The 23,818-nt window shown below is 40.8% G+C and overlaps 1 protein-coding gene across 3 annotated transcripts in view; it reads right to left on the bottom strand.

The window, feature by feature from the left end:
* Positions 1–23,818, bottom strand: part of ARHGEF4 (Rho guanine nucleotide exchange factor 4) — a 533,634-nt gene that overhangs the window by 406,446 nt on the left and 103,370 nt on the right. Inside the window, exon 1 of one of the 3 annotated variants that reach the window (XM_069063357.1) lies at positions 8,421–8,431. The exons of the other annotated variants lie outside the window; for them this stretch is intronic. The gene's annotated coding sequence lies outside the window, so the exon portion shown is untranslated. Of the gene's footprint in view, positions 1–8,420; positions 8,432–23,818 lie in introns of those variants that run through there. 3 annotated transcript variants of the gene reach the window in all.

Raw genomic sequence — 23,818 nt, forward strand, 5'->3', positions numbered from 1 at the left:
AGAGAGAGAGACAGAGAGAGACAGAGACAGAGAGACAGAGACAGAGAGAGAGAGAGAGAGAGAGAGAGAGAGAGAGAGAGAGAGAGAGAGGGAGGGAGGGAGAGCGCGCTCTGTATTTCTGGTCTAGACAAAGCATTCCATCGTCTCTCCCTTCTTATTTTTAAGTGTGTTATCTGAGCACGATGAATTTCAATGAGAAACATTTCAGTCTGCTTGGTACTTTCTGAAAGGGCTGAGCTGTCCAAACAGTAAAAGCATCAAAGCTGCTAAAACAAACTGGCCCTGATTTTGGAAACTGGGCCAATAGTATGTTGCCCGAGAGCCAGGAAAAGCAGTGGCCCAGTTCAAATCGCTTCTTTCTGCTCCCTACTTTGTTTTCTTTACTTTATGCCAACCACAAAAATAAATAAATAAACAAACAAACACACTGTATCTTGGCACCAGCCTCAGTCTCACAGCCTGTTATCAGCTGCAGATGCAATGCCATTGGCTCTGCCACCACAGTAAGTACATCCATCATCTCCTCTTAGGTCATAGTTTATGTCTGTGGATCAAAGATCCTGGAGAGGGTCCAGGTGTATGGGGGCGTGTGCTAATTTAGCTCCTGTCTGTAATAATAACAATTCACATTTATATAGCCTTTAAGGTTTACAAAGCACTTCTCTCACAACAACTCTGTGAAGTGGGTAGTGTAAATGAAATCTTATTTGTTGCTGGGGAAGTGGTAGGGTCAGATCTCTGATTTCAGAGTGTCTTCTCTCCCACTCTCCACAAATGAAGTTCATTGACTACACATTACTTATAGTCTTACGGGCTTACTTGACCAAGGTGGAGGGGGAAAGGACAGACAATCCCCGTGAGTAGTTAGGTGATAAATTGGACCGGGAATCAGGCAAACAGAAAAAGAAAGACCCTGGTTTCAAAATCTGTTTCACAGATTTGCTGTAAAGTGAAAGTCTATATAAAGTACTTTGTGACATTAAAAGCACTATATAAATGTTAATATTGGCAGCTAGGTGACCCAGTGGATCCACTCTGGGCTTGGAGTCAGGAAGACCTTAAATATTGCCTCAGACACTTAGCTGTGTGACTGGGGCAAGTCATTTAACCTCACTCAGCCTCAATTTCTTCATCTTTAAAATGAAGATAATAATAGCACCTATCTCATGAGGTTCTTGTGAATACCAAATGAGACAACAAATATAAGCGCTTTGTGGACCTCAAGGCTCCATATAAATGCTAGCTAGCTAGGAATACTAATAGTGGTACAGTGGATAGAGCAGTAGGTCAGGAAGATCTAAGTTCAAATCCAGCAGCTGTGTGACCCTGGGCAAGTCACTTCTTTTTGCCTCACTTTCTTCATCTGTAAAATGAGCTAGAGAAGGAAATAGCAAAACCAGTCCAGTATCTTTGCCAAGAAAACCCCAAATGAGATCCCAGAGTCAGAATGAACAACAACAATAGTAGTGGTAGTAAGAGCAGCATCAGCAGTGGTAGCTTAAGGCCACACAGCTAGTACATGCCAGGGGCAGGATTTATTCCAGATTTGAATTGAATCATAGATTTAGAGTCACTTAACCCTGACTGCCTCAAAACAACAGTAATAATAATAACCAACATTTATGTAGTACTTACTATGTTCCAGGCACTTTTACAATTATTATGTCCTTTGATCCCCATGACAACCCTGGGAGATCGATGCTATTCTTATCCCCATTTTCAGAAGGGCAAACTGAGGCAAGTAGAGGCTAAGTGACTTGCCCAGGGTCACATAGCTAGCATCTGAGGCAGGATTTTAATTTAAGTCTTCAGGGCAACTAGGTGGCACAGTGAATAGAGCACCATTCCTGGAGTCAGTAGGATCTGAGTTCAAATCTGGCCTCAGACACTTAATACACACACAAAAACTAGCCATGTGACCCTGAGCAAGTCACTTAACCCCAACTGCCCCTCCAAAAAGCAAAAATAAAAAATAAATTTAAGTCTTCCTGACTCTAGGTCCAGTGCTCTATCCATGGCACAGTCAAGTTGCCACTTAACAAATGCTCATTGAATGATTATGATAAGTTAGAGGAAGAGTCGAGCCTTTGAAATATTCCAGACCCTCAAGGCCAATCTGATATGTCAGTAACTAAACCTCCCCACGTGTAATCTGGAAGAGATGGGACTTACTCAAAGAAGAATCACAGCATCCTAGATTTAGGGCTGAGAAGGACCTTAGAGGACATCTAGTCTAACCTCCTCATTTTACAGACAAGGAAACTGAGTCCTAGAAAGATAAAATGCCTTATCCATGCAAGACCATGTAGATGATACTGTATGCGACACAGGTGAGATTCAAACCCAGGACATTCAGTCTAAATCCAGCCCTCTTTTCCCTGCACTATGATGATTCTCAAAGTTCAGCAGCACCCAGCATCAGGCTGAGATGAAAGGAATTCTATTAATTGCCATTTTAGAGTCTACCTCCTCAGTGGCCTGTAAATATTTTGTTTCCATCAGTCTTTGATTAGAGAATAGAAAAAAAAGAAACACTCAAGAGCAATGATACACACACACACACACACACACACACACACACACGCACACATTCTTGGGCTGGGTATCTAGAAGGTGCTTCAGAGGTGACATAGTAAATAGAGTGCCCAAGGTGAAGTCAGGAAGACCTGAGTTCAAATTCTGCCTAAACATTTACTAGTTGTATGACTAGGCAAGACATTTATCCTCTCAGCCTCAGTTTCTCATCTGTAAAATGGGTACAATAATAACACCTACCTTACAGGGTTGTTGCTGCCTTGCATCCCTTAATGGACTATATAAATGCTTGCTATTATTATCTGTAAAATAAGATGCCTTCCTCCCTTTATGCTTTTGCTAATAACATTCCTTACACTTGGAATTGAGGGGATTAGAGCAGCAAATGGTAGTGGCAATTAAGTAAGTGAACTACACTGATTCCATCTTGTGACTCAGTTCTGGATCTAGCCCAGTTCCCTTTCTTTTCAATTATGGGTCTTGTCCAATTTCAGTCTTGTGAGACAACTTCATTCAACTGTGGGAATTGTGGGGAAACTTATTGCACTGTTTGAACCTAGCCCTGCATGACTGAGAAGCTGGACCACCTTCTTTCTGCTGCTTAACTAAGGACCTAGGTTGTGCCGACCAGAAACCCAGTTAGATCCAAAGATCGATGCAAGGAGTTTTCTCACAATAATAAATTTCAACCCATATGTCTTATCTGAAAACTGATCTAGAACTGATCAGTTATTCTTTCCATGTTCCTTTGATTTTCTTTATAGATACTTAGGAAAGTGGGACAGCTCTTTATCTGAATTCAAGGAATTACAACTGTTCACTCCTCCCCCTCCCAATTTAGAAAGTACCTGATCTTTCTTCCAATTAGAAACCAGATTATCTAATTTTGTATCCTGGTTAATTGTTTTCTTTTAATTAATTAGATTTATTTGATCAATTGTTTTTAATTATTAAAAAAATCTGTCCCTGGCTGTGATCCCAGTATGCCAAGCTAAGGAGGTCTGGTCCTGATTTGTTAGGCAATTAGCAGACAGTGCTAATTAGAATACATTGCTTAATAAATCAATATACTCAGAAGTGCAAACCTTTGGTTCCTCAATCATTTTCTCTTTCACCCCAGAATCTGTTTCTGTGGTGCCTTTCTTAATTATTTGTTGCTGTTCAGTCGTGTCCAGTCTTCATGACCCTGGGACCATATTGTCCATAGCGGTTCACTGGGCAAAGTTACTGTAGTGGTTTGCCATTTCCTTCTCCAGTAAATTAAGACAAACAGAGGTTTAGTGAGCTGCCCAGGGTCACACAGCTAGTAAGTGTCTGAGGTCAAATTTGAACTCAGGTCTTCCTAAATCCAGGCCCAGCACTCTGTCTACTAAGTCACCTACATGCTTGAAGTACTACCCATCCTTTAAAAGCCCATTTCAAATGTTCACTTCTCCAGAAAGCCATCCCTGATCTCCACAGTTCCCCAACCCCACCTTAGTCCCCAAATCACACTTTATTTTGTACCTCTCTAATGTACTTATCCATAGATTGTGTATGTAGTTATCTTTCAACATGTCTTTTCTCCAAAAGGATTATAAATTCTACGAGGCCAGGAAAAATGTCTTGTCTAAATTTTATAACTCTCTTATTGTGTCACACGGTACTCTGCACATAGTAGGTGTTTAAAAAGTGCTGGATGAATTCAATTGTTTTGAGGGGGGTTAGACTAGACAACCTCTGCAATTCCTTCTAGCTCAAACATTTCTATGACTTTATAATCCTGTGGTTCTATGCAGAGAACATAGCCGTGGCCTCCCACTCCTGCTCTTGTGGCTACGGTATTGGCATTACCATCAGGGTTAAACCCACACAGTCAATGTAGGTGACTGCCCACAGGGTATGATATGTGTGAAGGCTGGATGCAGGAATTCTCAACCATCTGTTCCTCAGAAATCTAAGATATATAAAATGTGGCATTTATGATAAAAGGAAGTAATTTCCTCCCCTTTCTGCAGGTGTCAAAAGCAATGCTTTCAATCTGCTATCTTGCATTGGCTCAGTTGGCCTTGACTGCCCACTCAACAGTACTGGATGCATTCTTTTTCTGCCCTTCCCCTCTACTGATTTCACACAAGAAGGTCCCTGGCTGGGGTCCCAGTATGCCAAGTGTATGCTACTCTGCAAATAACCAAGCAAGAGTAAATACTGCTAAATTCATAGACTGCTGCTTAATGCTGCTCTTGCTATTTCCTAAGTGATTTGGCATGTGTGGGGAAATGATGTACAGCTGGAGTCCAGGTGACCCTCAGCAATGCCCTGAAATGCCACAGCGTGGTTAGGGGCCCATTTGAAGGTTAACATGAAGCTCTTTCTATCCCCCAAATTTCTCTTGCAATGACACCCATACTGATGTTGTCCCCCTCTTACCTGGTCTGACATTCTTACTATTAGTCGCTAATGAGTAAGACATAAAATGGCAGGGGCACTGTCTACAGAAGGCTCCCACTGAAAGTGCAGAGGGAAGGAGGTTTTATATAATGCCTACTATGTGCCAGGTGCTGGGCTAAACTCTTTTTACAAAAATTAACTCATTTGATCATCAAACAATCCTGCAAAGTAAGTGCTATTATTATCTCCATTTTACATCTGAGGAAATTGAGGCAAACACAGGTTACCTGACTTGCCAGGGTCCCACAGTGTCTGAGGTCACATTTGAACTCAGGTTTTCCTTACTCCAGGCCCAACACTCTATGCAATATACTATGTAGCTGCTCCAGAGATGCTCCCTAATCTTCTAACAGCACAGACTGCTTAACCAGATTGACCTATGACAAGGCAATAGGATAGGGGAGTTTTTAATGGGGGATGGGGGAAAAGGGAGTAGTGTAGGGAAGCATGAAAGAGACAAGTCTTGAATTATGGGTTGCAGCAAAAGGTCACTTGGTCAAAGAGACTAGAGCTGTCCTGAAGTGGAATGGAATGCCTTAGAAGTCATTGAGTTCCTGTCACTAGAGGTATTCCAGTGGAGGCTGGAAAACCACTTACAGGAATATTGTGGAAGGAATTCAGGCTTATGGCCAGTGGCCAGACTAAATGATCACAAAGGTCCCTTCTAGCTCTGAGATTCTATAAACGTCACAGTGAGTCTTCAGGAAGATTTTGAGGCAGGTGGTTGGCTCTTGGTACTCCTCAGCTTCCCCTTTCTACACGTGTCTCCCCTCCTCCCCAACTTTCAGCATCTCCCATTCCCAGAATCCAGGGTTGACTTATCCCTTCAGTGGGGAATAAAGCATATCAGACCAACATATTCACATCATTGGTGTTAGAGACTTAATCTATGACTCACCCTTTGAGTATCTACATTTTAAAGAGGAGGCAGCGGGAAAAGTCAACTGACAAGGTTTAAACCAAAGGAATGAATCTCTGATAGTGGGTTTTAGGGCAAACGAAATCAGGGTCCAACTGTTTGCTCAATACTATGATAGCTTTATCAGAGATCAATGGATATAGAATATGGGAGATTTTCTTAGGAGTGGGAAGATCAAGTGGAAAGGCTTCCTGAACCAGTGGGCAGAAAGCCAGAAAGAGATAGGTGTCAGTTGCTGGATATAAATGGAGAAGGCATTAAAGACATCCATCATTTACTTCCCAGTTTGTCTTAGGACCAGTCCTGCCCTCAGCAGTTAGTAGGAATTATGCCATGAGTCCTTGGCCATGTCCATTTCCTGGTAAACATATTCAGAGACCTATTTTCAGTAAGTCATTTTGCAGCTCTCTCATTATCCCTTTGCCTTCTGGCAAGCACAATTGAAAATTTCCTTTGCTGTCTTAATAGGGCACTTCACTTATCCTGGGCTTTCCTCACTTTTGTTAAGAGATTATAAGGTATCCTTTACCCTCTCTCTGTCAGTTTCTACTCCAACTGTTTCCAGTCATCACATTCCTAAATGGAACAGGAAAACTGATAACACCAACAGAATCTGACTTCCTTGAATTCTCACCTCTCCTTTTTTTTCATCCTGATCCCATCTTTTGGTTGCCAGTGTCTCCAAGGAACCCAGTACCATTGTTACCCCAGGCTACCCAGAAGGCAGTGGTGTTCATTCTCAAGCTCAAAAGCTTGCTTACAAAATTATACCCACATACAACAAATTATTTCACACCAAGGTATTAATGGACAGCTGCCTAATGTGCTATGCCTCCCAGTTCAAAAGTCTAGAACACAGTGCCTAAAAGCCATAATATCGGATACTACAGCAGATTGACCTAATGGAACAAATTGCAGTGATATAAGCTCTTTTACAAGTGTCTCCCATCCATATATCAAGATCATTCAAGATTCCTTGGAACAACAAAAATAATCCTGTTCAATGACCTTCTGATAATAACCATCCAGCAAGGCATAAAATAGAATGCTCTGCAAAAGTATTCTCCACTGTCATGGAGAAGATACAAGAAAAATTCAGATTGCGGAGAAATTTCCTGTGGCTAGTGAGGTCCTCCAGATGTTCCTGTTTGCAGATTACAAGCCCAAGACACTGCAGAGTCTCCTGGAAGAGATCTGTAACCGTCCATCCATACAGGAGAGACTAAAGGGATGAGAAATATCTGTCACTCAGATTTCACCATCCATCTGAATAGACACTCTACAGAGTTTGTCCAACATTATGTCTATCTTAGAAAAAAATACAGATGGACAATGAGATGAAACCAAGAGTAGAAAAGGAAGCTGCCTTCTCCTGTGATTTCATTCCTATTGGGAACACCTCATGAGGAAACCCTCTACTTCTTTGAACAAACTTCAGTTTATAGTTTTAGTTGTCTAGAGGCACTGAAAAGTTGTGATTTGCTCAGGGTCACACAGTGTATGTGGCAGGACTTGTCTCAGAAAGCCATTCTGATTCCAGGCTTAAGGCCTATTTTCTACCAGGGGTGGGGAACCTATGGCCTCAAGGCCACATGTAGCCCTCTAGGTCCTCAAGTACAGCCTTTTGACTGAATCCAAACTTCACAGAACAAATACCCTCAATAAATGAATTTGTTTTGTAAAACTTGGACTCAGTCAAAAGGCCACATCCAAGTACCTAGAAGGCCCCATGAGACCTTGAGGCCACAGGTTCCCCACCCCTGCACTCTGCATCACTGCCTCTCATAAAGTAGGCAGGGGACTGCCAAACTAGAATATTATAAAGGAAGTATCCTCCCCACCATCCCCAATTCAGATATACCTCCCTCATCTACTATCCTCAATATTCAAGTAGATCTGTGATCTCATCCAAGCTTGCCCATCCTGTGTAACTCATCATTATCCCATCAAAAGTATATCACTAAGGGTTTACCTGATGTGTCAAAGGCTCTCTTTGCTTTCTTTCCACATCAAGAGGGTACCAGTGGAGCACTCTGGTCATCAACTTGGATAAAGCATCTTTCACATGACCCAATTGCCCTTCTTCAGCCCTCTCCCTTTTAGCTCACCCTGTAGCTTTCCACACAATTCACTATCCTTCTCCTTAAACTTTTCTTTGGGCTTCCCAAATGCTTATGGCCTCAGACTTTTGCTAGCTGTATGATCCTAGGCAAGTCACATCCTCATTCTCTTCCTACTTTTCTGATTGGTCTCTCTGCTTCAAGTCTCTCCTTACTCCAATCCAACAGTTGTCAAATTAATTTTCCTGAAGCACAGATCTGACCATGCCACCTAGCCCTCCCCATTCCCCATTATTTCCTCTAGGATCAAATATAAAATCCTCTTTTGGAATTCAAAGTACTTCTTAATCTACCTCCCTCCTAACTTTCTATTTTTCTTACACCTTATTCATGTGTAAGTCATGATGCCACCTTCCCTATGTCATGGTCCTCTTGGAGAATGAAGAACAAACAACAAACTTACTCTCTGCAATCCCTCCCCATGTACTTTCCCCTCTAGTGACATTGGCCTTCTTTCTGTTCCCCAAACAATACATTCCATTTTCCAGGCATTTTTCCTAGTCGTTACCCCACACCTGGAATGCTCTCCCTCCTCATCTCTGCCTGCTGGCTTCCTTCAAGTCCCAGTGAAAATCCTACCTTCTAAAGGAAGCCTTTCTTAATCCTTTTAATGCTAGTGTCTTCCCTCTAGTGACTATTTCCAATAATGTAGTTTACATCAACATAGTTGCTTGCATGTTCTCTCCCCATTAGACTGAGTCCATGAGAACAGGCACTGACTTTTACCTTTCTTTGTATCACAGTGCCTGACACATAGTATGATTTAAATGCTTATTGACTGTGTGCAAAGAATATTTCTGGCTTAACTTTCTTACCACAACTTTCTTAAGTTGAGTAAATCATGAAATGAGCTAGAATCTGCAAGATTAAGCTGAGATATCAGTTTTAGCTCTGGTGTTAATTTGCAACTGGCAACTATATCCCTGGTGTTTACTGATTAGTTTACTATCTTACCTAATATAGCTCTTTCTCTTTTGTGATTTATTTTTTATGTGTAAGTCATTACCTTCCCCTTCTGCCTTGTATAAAACTCCATTGTGCCCATCCTGTTTATGTTTCTAAAACCTACATAAGGTTGCTGAAACTATTGTTCATGGCTCACTGATTTTTTTATGTAGTGAGTCTATGCCCTAAGTATGTAATAAACCAGTTTTTCCATGTCTTTGTGAGTTGATGATTTTTATGGCAGCAATACCTCAGGCAGCTAGGTGACATAGTGGATAGAGTGCCCAGCCTGGAGTCAGAAAGATTTCTCTTCCTGAATTCAAATCTGGCCTCAACCTCTTGCGAGCTGTGTGACCCTGGGCAAGTCACTTAATCCTATTTGCCTCAGTTTCCTCATCTGTAAAATGAATTGGAGAAGGAAACGGCAAACCACTTCAGTATCTTTGCCAAGAAAACCCCAAATGGGGTCAAAAAGAATAGGACACAAGGGAAAACAATTCAAAAACAACAATACAACTTATCAAAGGATCCTTGGACAAAACTGACTCACTGATTACTTCTTTCCAGTCTTCTGAAAAGCTAATCTTTCTTAGTTCTCATGGTATCATAAGACCTCTAGAACTAGAAGGGACATTATGATTATAAAATCTGTCAAATAAGGGGTTGGATTAGATGGCCACTGAGGTCTCTTCCAACTGTAATTGTATGATCCTATGATTTCTGTTACTGAACACAGGTAATTAATTCCCCATAGTTTACCCCAGCTATAGATTTCAGTCTCTAACTGGCCACAGAGGGACCCTTAGGCATCTAGGTGAGCTCTGGCCATCCGCTTCACAAGGGAACAACAGAAGGTAGTGTGAACTCGTTAATATTGAGTGCAATCCTTTACACAACTCCTGCTTTGCCAAGAAGAGTAGGAGAACTTCTTTGCCATGCCCAGTTTATTATAAACAAAAGTTGAGTCAATTCAACAAATATTTTAAAAAGCCTATGATGTGGAAGTTTCTTTGCCAGGTGGTGAGTATAAATGACAAGAAAAATCACTACCCACCCTCGAGAAGCTTACATTCTATCGAGGGGCAGAGGACAATACAACTTAGATGTGTAGGAGCATACACAAAATAATTTCATGAGGGAGAGAGTATTGATACCTGAAAGAGAATCAGGCATCATATGGCCCAGTCATTGACATACTGAGTAATTTTATAATATCATAGAATTTAGAGTTGGAGCAAAAGAACTTGCAATTCATCTACATTACCCCCACAACACCACCACCACCATTTTACAAATGAGGAGACTGAGGTCCAAAGAACTTGTTTAATGTCACCTAGGTAGTGAGTAGCAGAATTGGGTTTTGAACCCCAAGCCCTCTGATTCCAAATGCAGAGCCCAAAGCAGTGAGCCATAGAAAAGATGCTGAATGACAATAAAACACTAGAATCAGAGTCGGTGACAATTCCTTATAACAGAATGAATAGAGCACTGGCCCTGGAGTCAGGAGGACCTGAGTTCAAATCCGACCTCAGACACTTACCACAAAAACTAGCCTAGCCATGTGAAGGACAGATGTTGACCATGTTGGTAAAGTTATTGGGCTATGTACGGCTTTAAATGCCTCCTTCCTCTGATTCTGTACTTAGCAGAGCCTTACCTGTGGGGCACTCCTTGTCTAAACCAGTATTTTCCCTAATGCATCCACACCCAACTTTTCATCAAACCCCAAGATTACAGAGAGAGAAGAGAAACTGAAACAGAACCAGGAAGAAACTCGACACGGAACAACTTAGGCTCCTAATTAAATTTGCCAGAGCCAGCCTTATACTGAGGCAGAATAGTGACTAACCATATGAGAAGAAGGTTGGAATGGCAGAATGAGTACTGGACTTGGAGTCACAAAATCTAAGTTTGAGATTAGTTACCTGACCCCGAGTCATTTGACCCACTGCTTTCATTGGGATCAAATGAAATAGAACCCAAAGGACTCTGAGATTGGGAAGTTCAATGTCCAAAGTTCCTAAGGTAGTTATTACTTTACCTGCCTCTGAAGGTTTTGAATTGAGGATCAAAAGAGATAATGCATTTGAGTGCTTTTGTAGTGTAAATGTAAGCTATGTGACATGTTTGGGGCAGCTAAAGCCGGCCAGTTAGATCGGGGGCTTTCATGGAGAGGAAGAGGGGAAGATGTGCATATAGAAACAGGATGAATATTCATGGCAATAGCTCCTTGACTCCAAAGGAATTCTACCAAACCTGTGTTGAGCCTTTTCTGTCCTATTTAGGATCCACACATTTGTAAGAAGGTCCAGCTCCCTTTGTTTTACTCAGGATAAAACCTGCATGGCCCAAGTCTGAAAAGATCAACTTCTAGGAGCAGCTACATGTGAAGCTTCATTTCAGTGCATCAGTGAATAGGAACCCCCTGGCTGGTGCGCATGTCTTCTATCCTGCTGGTATGAGTGTATTTCAAAGGCTTATATGCAATTCAATAAACCCCAAAGTTAGACCAATTTAGCTTAAGTTCATTGTTGCCCATGTTTCTGTCCCTTGAAATCCCAAATCTCACACTTACAGAGGACTACCTATTTTTGACACCACCCCCATAAAGCCACTACAGACAGGCTAGTTCTTAATGTAAAACTTCATGAAGCATGGTATAAGACCTGAGTTCTAATCCTGTCACTTAGCTGCCTGTGGGATCTTAAGGAAGTCACTGAGCTTCTGTGGTCCTCAGTTTCTTCATCTGTAAAATGAGGACATTGGACTAAATGTTCTCTAAGATCGCAGAAACAAAACTATCATAATCTCTCTGCCACACCGCAGATGGTCATTCAGAGAGATGAGTCAAACAATCTTTGGCTGGGTTGGTCCTCTGCCAACAGACTCACCTGGTCTAAATCTGAAGCCTTTTCCAGCTTGGGAGAATGTTCTTATGCTACTACTTCCTTGACATAGAGAAGCCAGGATAGCCTTCATATCAAAAGCTTGATGGAGACTTGGGGATGAGGCCTGAAATTCTTGTCTTATTACACATTACAAAGGTCCTTGGCAAAGAGGTAAAATGTTGTCCCCAGGGGAGGGGTTGTCAAAGGCACTGAAAACTCATTGTCACCATTGACAGAGCTGATATGATTCTGGATATTCGTTTGGCATCATATAAGAAGCTGACTTAGCAATCTCACTGCTAGGCATATACCCCAAAGAAGCTAAAAGCAGAAGTACAGGTCCCATGTGGACAAGGATATCATCATAGCATTCACAGTTGTAGTAAAAAAAACTGGAAACAGGGTGGAAGTATGTCCTATATATTGGAGAGTGGTTGAAAAAATATGGTATATGAATGTAGCATAATATTAATATTCAGTAAAAATAATGAATATTAATAATTCAGAGAAATCTTTTAAAAATTGTATAAATTGATACTGAGTGAAATAAACAGAACCAAGAAAAAGATATTCATATTGATGACAACAATGAAAAGATTCCCAAAAGGCAGTTGAACTGAGTAATGGGGGTGAGTTTAGAGGCGGGAGGGTGGGAGAAAGTCCAAAGACATACCAAAGTAAAACAGAAATTTTTCCTTAAACAGAGAAGTGGGAGATTATTGGGACAGAATATTGTATGCATTGTCAGACAAGGTTTCCTTATCAGATATTTTTGCTCAATCACTTTTCTTTGTTACAAGGGAGGATTCAGTCTGGGAGATGGGAGTGGGAAATGATATGATATAAAGATTAAAGGTATTGGTAAAGCATTTTTTAAAATCAGTGTTAATCATAAATGACTCATAAATTAAAAATGATCAGTTTCTGCCACTTAAAAGCTGCTGCTCACTCTCAACTGGAACATGTATCAGATAATAATCATAACAGCTAACATTTTTATATCAAGGTTTAATTAATTAGGGTTCACAAAGTATTTTACATATATTATTTTATCTAATTTGATCCTTACAACAACCCATCCCCCTTTTACAGATGAGGAAGCTGAGGAAAACAAAGGTTCAGTGACTTGCCCAGCATCACACAACTAGTATAAGTCTGAGGCAGGATTTGAACTCGGGTTTTTCTGACCATAGGGTCAGCATTCTTATCTGCAAGGGCTTAATATATGAAGAGAGAGTCTGGAGCATAGTGCACTGCTCAGGTACAGTGAAGACAGGTTTAGGTGATCATCCCTGGACCTTGAGAGGATTTTCGGGGACCTGAGCAATGGAGAAGGAAGGTACATTAAAAGAAGAGAGAGTTCAATAAAATATGGTGATACAGGAAGACAGAGGACCAACCTGACATACCTCACAACTTGGCTTTGGCCGACCTCTTGGTAAACCAGATGAGATTTGATGACAAGGTAAAGAATAGTTGAGTAATGAGTTCCCGGAAAACATTCCCTTGCCTCAGCCTGGCTTTATCCCTGCCTGGGTCAGAGTGGACTAGCCACAGCTATAAAGCATGCTGCCCTATCTGAACCATTCCCAGATGGGTTCAGTGAATGATTAGACCCTGAGGTAGGAGACTGCCACAGCCCTTATCCCGGCTTCCGGTGACAGAGCTATGGGAGATGGAGCTCACACTTGGCAGGCCTTGCTACTATTTTTGTCTGTGGCCTCAGAGAGAAGAGAAGGGATAGGCCCCTGGAATACAGCTAATTCACTGTATTGTTGAGCTGTCAGCTCGGTGACAGTTTTCTCCATGTGAGTTTGCCGCCAAAAGGGGAGGGAGGGGGGTGGAGAAGAACAGAATGGAGCCTATTTTTAGGGTGAGAAATAGTGAGTGGGCAGATCCTGGAATTATGTTCAGGGCATTTTAGAGAGTTAATGGCACCAAGTCAGAGGGGAGCCAACCATTTATCTAGGAGGTCAGATGCCCTCAGATGATCTTCTACCAGGATCAAGGGAAGTCGTAAGAAATACTTAAGGACTGGGAAAGGTGGTGGTTGTCTCACTGTATGTAGGTCCTAGCTTTTCCACCAGACAAAGTATTTTTGGCTTGAGATTTAAATGTTCCCTCCTGGAACTAAACTGGTTCCTTACATCTGTTTTAAATGCCTTTCTCCATACTCATCCATCTCATTTTCTTTTATGCAAAAAGAGTTGGGGGTCGATATTCTAAACCAACTTCATCAAATGTTATTTTATTGACTCTTTTTTCTGTGACTTCATTTGGATTGTTGTAGGTCTTTTTTTTCCCCATGGAATGGGGTTTGTCTGTTTTCATTAACTCCAAATATGCTTTTGTTTTCTATACCAAAAAGAATGACCTTCCAGCTGGAAGGACCAGAACAGCAATGGATAGCCAAGAATTGAATCTCCGGATGAGAAGATGGTTAGACAGTTGTCCTCAGTAAGTTCAAGTTACAAGGCTCAGAGGAAATCCAACCCAGGGGTATGGAAAGAACTTGTGGACTGAACTTGACTGAGCCACTGGCAATGAGCTTTGAGAAATATAGAGGGTGGGAGAAGCACTCCAGGATTAGTGACAGATTAAAGTTCTATTATTTTAAAGGGAGAAGGTCTACAGTCACAGGCTGCTAAGTTTCAATTCAATTCCATAAACAATGATTCCATGCCTACTATATGCAAAGCATTAGTGATACAAAGATAAAAAATACATAGTTGTTACAAATGAGATACTTAATTATGTGTAATGTTCAAAATAACTATAAATTGGAAAAGGGAGTATTTATGTAGGAGCAGTCAAACAAAGTGGCTTGGGAAATCTGAGGTGAGAGACTACTTTTAGTTTGAGAGCTGACCTGGAAGGATCTAACTTCTGGAAGGCCTCATGGAGAAAGGTTTTTGGAATAAATGATTCCTAAAACCTCATCCAGTTTCACAATTCTATGAGTTTATAATTCTATTGTTATTATGCCTTCTGTCCTTCATTATTTTGGATAGAAATATTCAATTTTGTAATGATTTCCTAATGATTCCAGTTGGTTTCCTTTCCTCTCAACTTTTCCTCTCAATTGTTTTATAAGCCAATTTAATATTGAATTATTTTAAAATTTAAAATTTATTTATTTATTTTGAATTTTCAACATTCACTTCCATAAGATTTTGAGTTCCAAATTTTCTCCCCATTTGTCCCCCCTCTGTTCCCACTCCCCTCCCCAAGACAGTGTGCAATCTGATATAGGTTCTACATATACTTTCATATTAAACATATTTTCACATTAGTCATGTTGTAAAGAAGAATTAGAACCAATAGGAAGAACCACAAGAAAGAAAAAACAAAAAGAGAGAGAACAAATGGTCTGCTCTGATCTGTGTCTAGACTCCATACTTCTTTCTATGAATGTGGATAGCATTTTCCATCATGAGTCTTTTAGAGTTGCCTTAGATCCTTGCATTGCTGAGAAGAGCCAAGTCTATCAAAGTCAGGCATTGCACAATGTTGCTGTTACTGTGTACAATAACATTTAATTTTATATAGTGTATTGTTTTCTGTATCCTAAAATTTTCTAGCTCAATTCTATCATTATTAGCTCCTTGAGGACATATTTCTTCAAAATCAATGCTTTTCTGAACCTCTGAGAACTCTAGGAGAATTCTTCTATTTCAGGGCTTTCTATTTATTACGTTGTTGTCTAGTCATTTCTGACTCTTTGTGACCTTGCTGAACATACTGTCCAAAAAGTTTTCTTGGCAAAAACACTAGAGTGATTTGTCATTTACTTCCCCAGTGGACTAAGACAAAAAGAGGTTAAGTGCTCAGGGTCACACAACCAGTGAGTATCTGAAGTCAAATTTGAACTTGGGTCTTCCTGATTCCAGGTCCTGTGATCTATCCACTGTGCCATTTAACTGCCTTTTTCTATATATTAAGCACTTGAGAAATGTTTGTTAAACAAATGAATGAATGAGGGGAGGAAGGAAGGAAGGAAGGAAGGAAGGAAGGAAGGAAGGAAGGAAGGAAGGAAGGAAGGAAGGAAGGAAGGAAGGAAGGAAGGAAGGAGTGAATAATGGGAGGCAAGGAGAAAAGGCCTGAATGTGAATCCAGATTTTGCTATTAACCACCTGTTTGATCCTGGATGAATCACTTCCCCAATCTTGGCCTCAGTTTCCTCATCTGTAAAATAAGGAAGGTTGAGCTGGATGATCCCTAAGTTTCAAGTTTATATAGTACTATAAATAGATTTATAATTTCAAACCAATTTCAATGTATCTAGGCATCAGATGAGAATCACCAAGTGTAGCTGGGAAAAGTAGATATAGCGGGCCGTTTCCCTAAGGATCCATGGCTGGTTGTTGGCAAAGCTGAGATTAGAACCCAAGTCTCCTGATTCCCAAGTAAGGACTCTTTCTGCCATGCTGTAATTTCACAAGGTATTTTCAATTCAATAAATATTATTTGGATGTCAATCAATCCATGTGAACCAAATCCTGAACCAAACAAGAAATAAATTAAAAGAATGAAACAGTACCTATTCTCAAGATGCTACATTCTCAGGGACACATATAAATATATAAGAATAAATACAAAGTAGTTAAACACAAGGTAGTTTGAGGAGGGCATTCGTAAGCCTTGAGATGCATATTGAAGGAAGAGAGAGACTCCAAGGGGCTGGAGTAAGGAGAGTACATTACGGGCTTTTTTGATGGTAAATGAAAAAGCAGAGAAAGAGATGGAGTGGTATGTGTGAGGAGTAGAAAAAAGGTCGATTTGAGAAGTACTATAAGCCTGGAAAGATAGATAGAGACCAGGTTGGAAAGAGCTTTAAAAGATAGATTGTCTTTTACCCTCCAGGTAATAAGAAGTCACTGGAGTTTATTGAGGAGGAGACTGACAGGGCCTGTGCTTGAGGAAAATCACTTTGGCAACTATGGTGAGGATTAGACTGAAGTAGAGAGAAATAAGACAAGAAAACCAAATCATGCACCCAAATCTGTATTAGTCATGGGAGATTCAAGGGAAGTACAAGGAAGACACAATCTGTGCTCTCTGAGTTTGCAATATACATTCTCACACTACTTGTAATTCATTTAGAATGAAAAGGGGGTTCTACCCCCTGGAAACTAACTTTGGAGACTTGAGTTCTTAGGAAGACTGGGGACTTCCTGGATACTGATCGCTAGGTAATGTGAAGTTTGAGAGCATGTTTTTGTAAAGGTCATAGGAGGACAGTGGAATGAGGAGAGCTGACCAGTGATTCATGAATTATAAGGACCTCCCTCCCTGAACTAGAAAAGCCAACAAAAAGTGCTCTCTCCCTCACTCCCTAGCTCCTCCTCTCCTAAAAAACCTGAGATGTGTTTGTTTCCTGAGATCTCTATCTCTCAGGCAAATGGCAGAGAGCCTGAGGCTGAAGAATTCAAGCTCTTTCCAAATTAACAGGGTAGATATCAAAGGTAGGTGGCCCAGTCCCAGATTCCTCTGGGCTGTCGGGGACTGCCAGATTTGTTTACACTGTGCAGACAGGGTTTGTTCTTTTAGGGGGTTCTGAATTGATTCCACTCCTGGTTCCAGTTCGAGAGGTAAATGGGGTGCAGTGCAATGGCGTAAAAAAAGTGCAAAACTGTAGACCAGAAAACCCCAAAGAAGTAGATTTTTCTCCAAGTTTGGAAGTTACTGAATGAGAAAAAAAATAAGTAATAATATATAAATATATATGATGTTAATATAATACATTATAATAATATAAGTATATAATAATAAATATAAGTAATAAGTAAGATCACATTTTAAAAATACTTGAAGGTTTTCATATTGTTTTCCTCATCACAACCCTGTTAGGTAGGTCTTGCAAATAATCCTCATTTTACAGGCGAGGAAACTGAGATTCAGAATGGGTGAACTTGAGGAGCATCATGGGATAGTTGGAAAACTACCAGGTTTGGGAATCAGCAGACTTGGGTTCAAGTCCTTGCTCTAGTGTCTAGGTGACTTCACTTCTCTAGGTTTCAGTTTTCTCATCAATAAAAAGGGGCAGGGGTTGGAACTACATATTTTCTAAGGTTCTTTAACACCTCTAAATTTATAATCCTCTAAGTGACTTGCCCATGAGATCCTACAGCTAGTAAATGCCAGAGCCAAGATTCTTTAGCACCGATCTGAATGATGCCCTTTTACTAGAAGGATCATCACAGTATCTCCTTAAGTCTCCAGCCTGAAGACAAAGCCCTCAAAGTCACAGGTGTACCTCACTTTAAGACAATCCAACATACACAAAGTCATATTTATATTACTCAAGACTTACGGCAAATCTTTCCTTTTCCAAAATATTTGTCATAGGATTCCATTATAGCATTCGATTTTGGTGTAGTTTTCCAGAACATGCTTGAAATTAGATTTACCGTAAAGCTGTTTTCTTTAAGCTCTGTTGATTTTGCAGGCCTTTTTCACAGCCAAAATATGTTAGGCTTTTCAGCAGAAAATGCTTCCAAATGGAAGTGGACCAGCTGAGACTAACATTTTTCCCTAGAGCTATCTAAGCAGCAGAGGCTTTTACCAAAAGGATATCCCAAGACTGCTACTGTCCCTTTTCCAGTCTGGCTCTCATTAGAGTAGTAAATACCTAGTCAGGCTGCTTCTTCATTGGCACCTCTGCTGACTCTTTTAAACCTCAGCTCTCCCAGGTTCCTCTACTGTATCCCATGCCCTTAAGAATTTTTTCCCATGTATCAGTAAATTAGTCCTAAGGTACAAGGAAATAAGGGTGTAAGTAAGTCATGGATCCTCTGCAGTTTAATTCCTATTTCAGGACACATACTACAAACACATAGACTCACAGAGGTTTAGAATGGGAAGAGGTTACCTCCATCATTTTACAGCTGAAGAAGCTAAGGATCAGGGGAAGAGACTTGCCCAAAGCCATACATCTAGCTAGAGACATAATCTATGCTAGACACCAAAAGGCTATAACTGACATTTAAATAGCATTTTATGGTTAAAAAGCTCCTTCAAATGTATTATTTCATGTCATATTCATAATAACTTTATGAATAGTAAGTATAAGTATTATTATCTCCATGTTACAGAGGAGGGAAAAAAAGCTCAGTGACTTCCTGAGGCCACACAGGAAGTAAATAACTAAGCCAAGACTTAAATCCAGGCCTTTTGACTTCAATTCTAGTATTCTTTCCGTTACACCACACACACGAGACAACAGAATAAATCCGTTTCTACAATTAATTGCCCAGCAAGAGGTATTGGCAGCTCCTGATTTTAAATAGATTATGATCTTTCTAGATTATAACTTAAAATAGATTGTGGTCCTTCTTGATTAAAATCTAAAATAGAGTCTGGTCTTTTATAAGCTGGTTGTTTCAAGCTTGGAACATATTTTTCCATTAAAACATTATTATAAATATGTGTTTAGGTTTGTGGGCCATTTATGCCTCTGGACCACCTGACCAGTTAAGGGTTAAAGCATGTAACCAGGTGATGAGAGGTTAAGCACTTAGACACAAGTTTAGTCAAGTAGCTGGTTTAAGTGGTCACTGTGAAATGAAGTAGCAGGGCTGGCATGAAGAGGCATAGTTCTCAATTTCAAAGACCATAGTAGCATTCAAAATGTCTAGAACAGGGTAGGGGAACCTGTGGTCAGTCTCAAGGACACGTGTGACCCTCTAGGTCCTCAAGTGTGGCCCTTTGACTGAATATAAACTTCATAGATCAAATTCAGAGGGCAGGGGCAGAGTTTAGAGCAGAGGTTCTTAACCTTGGATGGGAAAAAAATTAAATTTAAATGTGTATTTTCATACCTCTCACTGAAAATGAGCTAATTACTTAATTAGTTACACAATATTCAATTACTTAATATTATTCAGAGAAAGGTTCTTTCTTCAGCTATGACACTCAAAAAAAGGTTAAGAATTTCTACTCTGGAGTCAAAGAGAGTTTCTGGTCAGTTTTGTTTTTTTTCTCCACCAGTTCTCTGAAGTCTTCTGTTGCCTAGTCAGCACCTCTGGGTTTAAAAGATCCCCCTGCTTCAGTGGCCTTTTACCTCACTTTTAGTTCTATTGACCGCTGATGTTGGCCTCTAAGCAGAGCCATAAGTAAAAACTTTTGTATCTGGGACAAGGAATGAAAAGCTTTTATATACATTTTTAAAACAAAAAAATCTTTCCTAGGATTAGCATTCCCAATGTAGTTCAACTGAGGAAGGGTTGCTTACAGAGGAGAACTTAGGACACCATGAGGCTGTTGCTGGAGAGATCACTGGGGGCATGGAGGGTCAGGGAAAACTTCAGAGGAAAGCCTGCCCAAGAAGGAGCTGGGGGTGGGGGAGAGAAGGAAAGCAGGAGGGAGAATTCTCGGCCTGGTACCTTCTTATTTTAACTAATTATTCTTGATCACTAGCTGCCATGCTTAGTTACTTCCATGCTGTTGAAAGACTGGAAATGCAGCTAGGATCCTCATCCCACATTTCAGAAGCCTGGATAAATAAAGTTTCAATAGCCAAGGATTTAATGGGAGGCCTGCTTACCAGAACTCTAAAAGCCTTTTTAACTCATAATGTAGTTGAACTATCATCATAATTACTGACACACATAATACTTTATATAAATTATCTATCAACTATAGAAACTATGATGTGGGTTCTACATATATTATTATCAGAGGAGGAAACTAAGACTCAGAGTGATTTGCCCATGGTCACAGAGCTAGTCAGAGTCAGAGGCTGGATTTGAACTCAGGTCTTCTTGATTCCTAGTCCAGCACAACCTTCTCCAAACCATCATTTATGCTCAAGCATCCCAGACCTAGAACTGGAAGGGGCCTCAGTGATCATCTAGTCCAACCTTTTTATTTTGTAGATAAGGAGAATGAGGCTGAGAGTGGTTAAGACTTACCAAGGAGCACAAAAGTAGTAAGTAGCAGAGTCAGAATTTGAACCCCAGACCAATGACACCAGAGCCAGAACACCCGCTTCCCTGTACTATGCTTTACATGCACATTCCCTATTCCATCCCAGGAGCCCAGAAGATGAGGGTAGGGCCTCCTTTCTTTTGTCACCTAGAGGAATAAGGATTGGATCTGGAGTCAGAAGATGCAGATTCAAATCCCATTTCTGCTACTTACTGCCTGCATGACCCTGGGCAAGTCACTCAACTTCTCTGCTTCCTTATCTGTAATGTGATGGATTTAGGTTAAATCAGCTCTAAGGTCCCTCCTGGCTTTACCTTTATGAGTCCATCAACTCTTGTACCAAACATGAAGGAATGGAAATTAATTTACTAAATGCTTACTATGGGCCAGGCACTGTACTAAGCTCTATAGTTAGTAATAGGAAAGTAAAACAGTCCCTGCTCTCAAGGGGATGACATTCTAATGGTGGAAACAATACAAGGATAAGGTTTCAACTGCAAGTCATGTGGAAAGGTATGATGGTCCTTAGACTTCAGTAGAAAAAGCAATGGTAATGCATACTCTTCAACATCACTTCCATGAATAAAACCGTATCTGTCTCTGATAATGGACCATTTGACTGTGCCAAGAACACTGATGGTAAGAACTTTCTTTTCTGGGTCTTCAGTAACTGAGGTTGCTGAGGAGATGGGAGTTGTAGCACCTAGACAGGTCATTTCCTGGTCATCCCTCCACAAGGGTTACTTCTCTGGACTATGGCTGTGGGGGAGAGGATGGATACAGGGCCATGATTGTCACAACAAGACTCCTGGGAATCTTAGCCATTTAGAAGGGAATCTTGGGAGACGATTCCAGAAAATAAGAGGGCCCTAGGATGTAGAAAGAGGATTCCCTAGCAGTGGTCCACATTGGCCAAAGTCAAGGGTTTGGACAGACCTCCAAAAAACTTGGCCCAAATAAAGATATTGATATCTAGGGGGTTTGTTTCTCTGAGTAAGGGAACATTCTTCCTCCTTGTGGTAACTGTCATCCTAATATTTTGCTTGGTGGTCCTTTAGTAGCACATAGGGAACTGTGTGTAGGCACCATCCCCCAGGGTCCCATTTCCAAGGGTTCACCTTCCTCCTCAGTCCTTACTGGAGCAAAAGCCAAACTCTCTGGGTGATAGTCCATTCCCTCCTAGCCCTACTGTACCGAAGGAGCTGTCTTCTATGCTACACTTCCCACCCCCAGCTGAGTTTACCAAAGATACAGTTATAACTGAGTCCTAGGTATTAGAGAGTAAGGGAATAGAGGAAGATTAAACCAGATTCCTAATACTGGTAGCAGAATCAAGCCTTTGGTGAAACTAGCAATAAGATTTCATCTTCCTTGGTGGTGATGGTAGGTGGAACCAGGTAGAGAAGAACATCAGTAAATTAATTCCTTTGGGTTCAGACCTTCCATCTTCAAGTGTCCAAGAGACTTTCAGAGTTTTTTCAGTCATTCACATTTGAATGTGAAGATTGAATTCCTTCACAATAGAGTTTTGGGGATGAAATGGGTGACTTTTGTAGTATAATGAAAATAAATAAAAAATAATAAAAACTGGGTTCTAAATTCCTGATTCGTAAATTTTATAGGCATTGTTGTATGACTGTGGAGGCATGGAACACTACAGTCTCTGAAGAATTGGAAATGGGTCTCAATCACCCAAAGGGCAAGAGAAAGGGGCAGAAGAGTGAATGTGAACAGACAAATCACAAATCAAATTTGTATTTGTATTTGAATTACAAGGAAGACCTAGAGTAAGAAATGCCATGGACTGGTCATACAGCAAGAGTGGGAGATAACTAGCAGACAGCCTGTTTGTTCTTTGAAACATCCAGGAAAATCCAGGAAGTTGGTCCTCTGATTCCTGATTAGTTGGACTTTAGAAAACTTTGGGAAACACTAGGAAGCTCAAGAGAGGGTCTGAACAAGAGTCATACATGATAAGCAGGCATGAATGGGTGGTGTTCTGCACCATTGGGTGCTATACCCACATTGGTAAGATCATGGCTGCTTTCGAGTATTTGACAGCAATAAAACTGAACCTAAGCAAAGATGGTAAAGAATGGTTGGCATGGTAGGGCATGTCTGGCAGCCCAGGTATTCCCTAACACATTCTATGCTTCACATTGGTCCATGACAGCCGGAAGACAGCTGTAACTTTGTGCATTACATTGCCAATTCTATATTTAATTCACAGGCTCCTTTGCTCCGAGCCTTGGGTACAATGCACTGTCACTACAGTTACCCAGCTGATTTGTTACTTCTGGAACTAAAGCTATCATCACACTAATTGTTCCCGGTATCAGGAAAAATCCATGTCAAGTACATTCAGTTGCATTAAATGTTTAAAGGTTGTGTATCTTACTGGGAAATTGGAGCCTGGAAATCTCAAAGAAATAACTTAGGGGTGACTACCATGTTTCCCCGATAATAAGACACTGTCTTATTAATTTTTTTGGACAGAAAAACACCAGAGGGCTTATTTTCAGGGGAGGGCTTATTTTAATGAACATTGACAGCAATTTTAATAAACAGGTAAATGTGAACAAAAAATGTACCTTTATTCAATAATGAATTCAATAAAGAACAGGATGATGCGCTCACGGCTGCAGCTCTGATTGGATGCAGCTCGGAGCGCAGTGTGCGTTTCACCCGGGGGAGGGGGGACGGTGCATACAGAGGGTACCATAATGTAGCATGTAGCACAGGGGATCACCTTCACTACAGTAGCAATCTCAATAGGGCTTATTTTTGGGGGAGGGCTTATTTTAGAGGAATCTTACACAGTAAGGGGAGGGCTTATTTTCGGGATAGGTCTTATTATCGGGGAAACACGGTAGGTAGTGCAGTGAATAGAGCACCAGCCCTGGAGTCAGGAGGACCTGAGTTCAAATCCAGCCTCAGACACTTGACACTTACTAGCTGTGTGACCTTGGGCAAGTCACTTCACCCCAATTGCCCTGCCTTCCAAAAAAAAAGGGAAGGAAGGAAGGAAGGAAGGAAGGAAGGAAGGAAGGAAG

The sequence above is a fragment of the Petaurus breviceps genome, unplaced genomic scaffold (assembly GCF_028583685.1).
Source record: "Petaurus breviceps papuanus isolate PSGF00001 unplaced genomic scaffold, PetGlider_PUasm1.0 90556, whole genome shotgun sequence".
Lineage (NCBI taxonomy): Eukaryota > Metazoa > Chordata > Mammalia > Diprotodontia > Petauridae > Petaurus > Petaurus breviceps.